This window comes from Nothobranchius furzeri, chromosome 5 (assembly GCF_043380555.1).
Source record: "Nothobranchius furzeri strain GRZ-AD chromosome 5, NfurGRZ-RIMD1, whole genome shotgun sequence".
NCBI classification, from domain to species: Eukaryota; Metazoa; Chordata; class Actinopteri; order Cyprinodontiformes; family Nothobranchiidae; genus Nothobranchius; species Nothobranchius furzeri.
In genome coordinates, this window is record NC_091745.1 from 37,244,052 (window position 1) to 37,251,942 (window position 7,891).

General features: G+C 47.2%; 1 long non-coding RNA gene across 1 annotated transcript; it reads left to right on the forward strand.

Moving 5' to 3' along the window:
• The first annotated feature begins 2,907 nt into the window (after window positions 1–2,907).
• Window positions 2,908–3,697, forward strand: LOC129157035 (uncharacterized). Its single transcript, XR_011520590.1, has 2 exons — window positions 2,908–3,350; window positions 3,429–3,697. It is a non-coding gene; the product is annotated as an uncharacterized lncRNA (long non-coding RNA).
• Window positions 3,698–7,891: the final 4,194 nt, after the last annotated feature.

Consider the following 7,891-nt stretch of genomic DNA (forward strand, 5'->3'; position numbering starts at 1 on the left):
CCATTCCTCCAACGCCCATTTTATGGCCAGCAGCTCGCGATCCTCTACGCCGTACTTCTGCTGGGTGGTGGAAAACTTCCTGGAGAAGTAGGTGCAGGGGTGTAGCCTGTCATCTGGGCCGCCTTGGGACAGGATGGCGCCGGCGCCGACATCCGAAGCGTCGACCTCGACCACAAAAGGGACTGCCTGATCCGGATGGCGCAGGATAGGAGCCGATGTGAAACGAGCGACTAGGTAGTGGAAGGCCCGAACGGCATCTGGGGTGAGCCGGAACGGTTGACCAGGAGGGCTCGGTAGGGTGAGAGAGGTGAGAGGCGCCACAATGGTGCTAAAGTCTTTGATAAATCGACGGTAAAAGTTGCAGAAACCCAGAAAACTCTGCAGTTGCTTCAGGCTGGTTGGTAGGGGCCAGTCCTTCACCGCCTGGACTTTCTGAGGGTCCATAGTTAGACCGTGATCCGAAATCAGGTAGCCCAGGAATGAAACGGACCTCTGGTGGAAGGAGCACTTCTCGGGCTTACAGAACAGGTTGTTGTCCAGGAGCCGGGTCAGGACAGCGCGAACATGGTGGTAGTGTTCGGCCTCTGACTTGGAGTAGATCAGAAGGTCATCCAGGTAGGCAAACACCCACTGTCCCAACATGTCACGGAGGACATCATTGATGAAGCGTTGGAAAACGGCGGGGCTATTGCACAGTCCAAAGGGCATGACCTGGTACTCCCAGTGACCGGTGGGGGTGATGAACGCCATCTTCCACTCATCTCCAGCTTTGATACGGACCAGGTTGTAGGCGCTCCGGAGGTCCAGCTTGGTGAAAATCCGCGCCTGGGAGATGGCATCCAGGGCGGACATGAGGAGCGGCAGAGGATGACGATCTCTGACTGTGATCTTGTTCAGTCCTCTGTAATCTATACAGGGGCGGAGATCACCCTCCTTTTTCCTCACAAAGAAGAAGCCTGCGGCACCTGGGGACGACGAGGGTCGGATGAAACCCTGCCGGAGGGCCTGGTCAATATATTCCTCCATGGCTCTGGACTCGGCGGGAGAGAGAGAAAAAAGGCGCCCCGGGGGTGGACTGGTTCCTGGTTGCAGCTTAATTTCCATGTCGTACGGGCGGTGAGGCGGCAGTGTGGTGGCGCGCCGCTTGTCGAACACCGCAGCCAGGTCCCGGTAGGGCAGTGGCAGATTGGGCGGTGTAGGACCAGGGTCACCGGCCGGGCAGTCTGGCATGGATGGAGGAGGAGAGAGGTGGGCCTGGCACTGGGCCCCCCATTCCAAAAGGTGGCCCTGGGACCAGGAAATCCGGGGGTCATGGAGACGGAGCCAGGGAAATCCCAGGATTAGAGGAGAGGAGGGAGCACATATGATCAGGAACTGGATGGTCTCTCTGTGGCCTTGGACAATCATCTGGAGTGGCTGGGTTCGGTTTTGGACCGGATAGGGTTGGAGGGGCCTACCGTCCACCGAGGTCACTGGCACAACTCTCTCCAAGGGGGTCATGGGGATCCATAGGCGCTTAGCCAGATCCATGTCCATGAAATTGTCAGCGGCCCCCGAGTCCACCAGCGCGTGCATCTGGAGTGAGGCCTCACCATGAAGGAGGGTAACATAAAGAAGGAGTCGATTTGAAGAGGTGGGGGCTGAAGGTGACCCAGGCTGAGCGACCCCGATACTCAGTGGGTTCCTTTGTTTCCCAAACGTAATGGACAGTTCAGGCGTCTGTGGTGGGAGGAGCCACAATAGGCACAGAGACCCTCGCGCCACCGTCGCTGTCTCTCCTCTGGAGGAAGGTGGCCTAATTGCATGGGCTCATCAGTAGAAGCGGGTCCGGGAGCAGGCGTGGGGGAACGAGGAAGAGGTCCAGGCGCCCTGGATGGGCGAGTGAAGGGCTTGGGCCGAACCAGAACCCGCTGATCCATGCGCAACGCCAGATCCACCACTTCATCCAGGTTCTGGGGCAGCTCCTTTCCCGCCATCTCATCCCGGATGTAGGTTGCCAGTCCCTCCAAGAAGACGGCTCGAAGGGCAGAGTCATCCCACCGCAGCTTGGCGGAGATGGTGCGGAACTCCGACGCATAAGCGCACACAGAGCGCTCCTTCTGGCGGAGTTTTAGGAGTCGTGCCTCTGCCCCCATTTCGCTGCTGGGTGGAACAAACGTCTTTCTGAGGGCAGCCACGTATGCAGCGTAGTCATTGCAGTCCGGTGATTTAGAATTATAGAGCGCAGCAGCCCACTCTGCCGCGCGCCCGGTGAGCAGGGAGGTTAGCTGTGCCACTCGAGAACGCGCAGTGGGAAAGCGTCCTGGGTGGCACTCGAACTGCATCTCGAGGGTAGCGAGCAGACCGTCTGGACTCCCCGTCTCTCCATTCCACTTCTCCGGGAGACTGAAGTGTGGCTCTCCCGTCGGTGGAGTGAGGGCTTGCAGGTGGAGAGCATGAACCTGCTGCTGGAGTGCCGTGACGGCAGTAGACAACTGCAGAGATCGGTCTGGGAGTTCAGTCTGGTGTTAAGCCGGTCGACCTGGGCGTGGAGCTGAACGTTCTCGTTCACCAGTTGCTCCATCTTTCTCTTCACCTGCTCGAACTCCGCTGGATTAATGGACTCAGTCATCCTGTCAGACTCGAAGACTGGGTTCGGGAGTAAGAGCGTTTATTATACAGATGGTGGGCTGAAAGCGGTGCTGGAACGGCTGACGGATGAGGTCTGAGGAGGAAAGGTGGAGGTTTAGCTGTAGTAGCTTTGGAAATACTCTGATCATGGATCACGGTGGAACGATGACTGAGTGAAGAGCCGGTGTTCCGGGAATTTCTCCTACCCCGTAAACCGTCCTACCCGTCGTTCCTGCGCATGTGCGCACATGCGCACAACACAAAAAGGGAAGCAAAACGCATCCGGCTGTGATTTCATGCTACTCCGTTGTCAGATTTGCAGGAAAATAGGCAAGTAGTTAAGTATTAGTACTTTTTATTGATTTATTTAAGCCTTTGTGATTGTTTGTCAATATTAAAGTAAAGTCGCTATCTGCTTTCTGCACAAAACTGTCGAATTTGCAGCTTTGGTTAAGTCTGCTGTGGTTACTGGACATGTGGTATTTGGACAACACTTCTGAATCCGCAACTTCGGTGTTTTAAGGCTGTTTCGGTAATGTCGCTATTTAATAAGTTAAATTATTTGCATTGTTAACTGCACATATTGAAGCTCAGAAGAAAATGTCTACTTACATTCATAGATATGGAGAAGAAGTGGGAAGAGATTTTCACATTCATTTCTGCAGGCTCCTACCCTTCAGGATATGACAAGGCTCAGAGGCAAAACCTCAGAAGATATGCCTCAAAATTCAAACAAAAGGGTCAGTAATTTATTGTTAATCCTAACAACTCATATATGTGGTTACATTAAATTCTAAATATATATTGTTTTACTGCAGATGGAGAACTCTTTGTTGGAACCAGAAGAGTAGTAAAAACCATGGATGATGCCAGGAAGATTTTTCATGAGTTTCATTCATCTCCAATCGGAGGACACACTGGCACACACAAAACGCTAAATGCAGTGTGTTCCAGATTTTACTGGTTTGGTATGACAGTTGACATTAAATTTCTTTTTCAGTTCTTTGTCCCTGTGTTCTGTTGGATCTATAAATGTCAAATATATGTATCTGTAAATATATTCAGTAAATATATACTGTAACTATAATGGAGTGAGTTCATTGTCAAAGTGTATATAGTCAGGTGTTCCAATCACTTCAATGGTGACAGCTGTATAACTTAAGCACCTTGGCATGCAGACTGCTTCTACAAACAAGTGCCAAACCATGCTACCTTTGTTATTATAAACTACAAGCATAAAAATTACGTGTCAAAACATGCTACCTTTGTTATTATAAACTACAAGCATAAAAATTACGTGTCAAAACATGCTACCTTTGTTATTATAAACTACAAGCATAAAAATTACGTGCCAAAACATGCTACCTTTGTTATTATAAACTACAAGCATAAAAATTACGTGCCAAAGCATGCTACCTTTGTTATTATAAACTACAAGCATAAGAATTATGTGCCAAAGCATGCTACCTTTGTTATTATAAACTAGAAGCATAAAAATTACGTGCCAAAACATGCTACCTTTGTTATTATAAACTACAAGCATAAGAATTACGTGCCAAAACATGCTACCTTTGTTATTATAAACTACAAGCATAAAAATTATGTGCCAAAACATGCTACCTTTGTTATTATAAACTACAAGCATAAGAATTATGTGCCAAAACATGCTACTTTTGTTATTAGAAACTAGAAGCATAAAAATTATGTGCCAAAACATGCTACCTTTGTTATTATAAACTACAAGCATAAAAATTACGTGCCAAAGCATGCTACCTTTGTGAATATGACCTACAAGCACACTTTAATGGGTAAAAAGAAGTGTCAAACCGTACTGGCTTTATGAATATCAGCTACAAACATACTCTGGCAAAGTTACTGTAAGTGGTAAACTGTCATACCTACTTAAATTTGTGCTGGAATTATTGTTTGGCAGCAGAAATGTGCATAAATTACGTACAGTAGGACGTTTTGTCAAAGTAGGACGTTTTATCAGAACACCGGTGTAGCGTCTTCCATATATAGACATGGATGACGCAGGTGAAACGTGGAGGGAATCCCCGCGAGGGGCATGCTGGGTAATGTGGTCCAAGACGGAAGCCGGTCAGCTGGGAGAGCCCGGCCTGGGGGCTTGGACTCTGACACTAACCCAAAAGGCCCAAAAGGCCTCAGTCTTCCTGTTAGAGAGATTAAGATCTTTTGGAGCAAACTAGGAACTTCTGAAGATCTTTTTAGACTCTGTGGTGACATCAGCCATGCTCAGTTGTGGTCTGTTGGTGCAGCAGACTAACTGAGAGGAAGTGGTTAGTGAAGCTCATCAGGAAGGTCAGCTCTGTCCTACGATGCCCTCTCATCCCAGAGCAGGTGGTGTGAGCAGGAAGAACTCTGTCTGAAAGGACACCACTCCTGGACAGCATGTCCCACGTGAATGAAGCTGAGCTCCTTTAGTGTTAGAGTGCTACACCCCAGATGCACAAATGAGAGATATCATAGATCCTTCCTCCCAGCAGCTGGAAGACTTTCAAACCAACACTGCTCAACGAACCCGCTAAGTGTTTACATCCCTGCTGTTGTTTACATCCTTTACTTCATTTCTTATAAATAGTCTGTTGATGTTTTTTTAATGAAGAAAATTTTTCCCAACTGTACAGCCTTGAATCCTTGAATTTATTCAAATTTTCTATTTTTTATAGTTCTTATTGTTCTTCGTGTGGATATGCATACCCGTTTACCTTTAACTGCTGCTGGTACACCTGACTCTCCCCACTGTGGGACAATAAAGGTTATTTATATTCTATTCTATTCTATTCTATGGACATTAGTAGTAGTACAGTTGGGATCTATAACACAGAGGAAGTGATAAAATGATGAAGCATATCGATAAAGAATTTAAAAATGCATTTCCTGTTGCTATGTGATCAGTTGTGCTTGTTTGTTAAAGGTGTAGACCACCATTTAATCATCACATGTGCAGTGGTCTCTCATAGGAATAAACGCCTTTCAAGTTGTTCTTGGGGGATGAAACTGAGATGCTAGTTTCAGGAACTAGCAGAATGCCACGTCAGAGAGCTAAACATGACAGGATTTGGAGTCTTGTTTCCTGATATTTGGACACTTCAGCTCAACTGACTGGCTAACAGCAACTTTACCGCTGACTGATGCTCTGTGACATGGATGTTTAATCTCCACAAATAACACAAGCAAGGAGGAGTTCTGCTGTGTGGTGGAGTTGCTAATGCTAACAGTTAGCGTCTACCAGCTGAGATGTTGTCCAACAACGGCCTTCCCTGTTGCGAGTCGAGATGGGTGAGTCCATGAATGTTAAGTGACAGCGTGACGTGGATCTGTCGGGCTTTTCTAATGCAGGAGATGGTTGTAGGAGACTATTTTCATGTTCAGTCTGAAATAATAATGAATTGTTTCTTCAGTGTTCTGCACCTTTGCTAAGAGAATGAAGCTCACATTATTTATTAAAGTTTGTTTTCACAATGGCACGATCAAGCCATTGTTTCTACAGAAAGCACCAGAAACAGAACACTGGGCCTCGGCCAGTTTTCAATCCGGTCTCTTACCTGCATCCAGACGTGTCCTCACTTCTGACCATGACAATTCTGTTCCTCTCACAAATGTTGTCTCTCCAACCGTCTCCCACCTCCCCCTCGAGCTGGGTGATAGCTAAGTGCTGTCATTTCAGCCGCTCAACTTTGTGCCACAACCGATTGCACTGTCACAAAAAAGAAAAGAAAAAGAAAAATAGTCCTTTCTCTGGAAATGAGTGACAGTCTTTGGCCAGGCTACTACAACCACTCTTTATGACCAGTGAAATCCCTTAAGGTGCACTTCTTGTTAGAGGTGACAAGTCAGCTTGGAAAAGAAAGCCATTACCAGAGAAGAAAGGTATCTGACAGCCTCCTGCCTGCATAGATTGAAACCAAATACAATGGCTCCAAGCAAAGTAGTTACTCTGGGAAATCTAATAGTGCCATTTTCTTTGCTTTGCTGATAATTCCAGTGACGTTTTCTTTACCTTTTATGTGAAAATCACACTTTTTTCCCCTGTCAGAATAGCGGAACATGTCATTTCTTCTGTCAGTCAAATTTAAGTACCTATCAAAGAACAACACCTTAACCCATCACCAAAAGGTTTCCCACTAAATTTAAGTTTGCCAAACCAATCTAAGAAGTGGCTCTTCCTCTAATTAGTAATTTCATCCCTCCTCTCTTCCTTTCAAGTCACACAGTGGAGCCTGGGAGATTCAGCACATGGTTGAAGCCTGAGCTACGCCACACAAGGGAGAGGGAGAATGAGGAAACTTGTGGGTGTGCAGGGGAATAAAAGTTCCTTTCTTCTCTTCCCATTGCCTCTTTCTTTGAGGCAGAACAGAGGGTTGCCACGGCGAGGAGGCTGGTCCGTCTCACACGGCGTGGTCTGGGAAGAGCAGCAGCTTGCGATGACATTTACTCAGGCTGCAGGAAACAGAGACAATACGGCAGGGAACACACACACACACACACACACACACACACACACACACACACACACACACACACACACACACACACACACACACACATTTGGGGTGAGGCGTTTGAAAATGGCAGCCACACGAAGAAAATGGAGAAACAATGACACCTGGAAAATCAGAGGGCGGACACACACAGGACTGGCTTTCTCTGCATTTATGTAAATCTTTTATCTTCTCCTAGGTCTCCATTTCTCTCTGACTTGGCTTCCCTTTTCATTTTCCGTGGAGTTGGTAAGCCACTCATCCTCTAATCACATTCACAGCAAAGACACTAGGACGAGGAGCTAGGACTCAAAAACCACAGGAATTGTGCGTGGCTTTTGATTCACTCGATCTTGTTTACACGCGTAGCTTGTGTCCACGCCATCGTGTACTTGTGCGGCTGCACTGCAAAGCTTTTGCTTGTTGTTGAAATCACCAGACGATGCATTCTACCTGTGTCAATCCAAAAACCAGCAGAAGGACAGAAATGCGTTTCTTCTTCTATCAAAGGATCTTCAAACATTCCGTGACTTTGGGAAGTCAGTAGTCAAACCTATGAATGGACATGAGAAAGCAGTCAGACAGGAGCAAAAGTAACTGACATGGTAAACAACGAAACATCATAAAAAACAAGCAGGCATCACCATCATAGAGCCTGGCGTACACGGCGCCATTTTCCATTTGTGCCACAATCTTTGAGATTTGGCCGGGTTTTGTGTTGTGCGTCGCGTAGACACCTCTAGACATAACAACACAACAGTCTCTTCTCTTCTGCA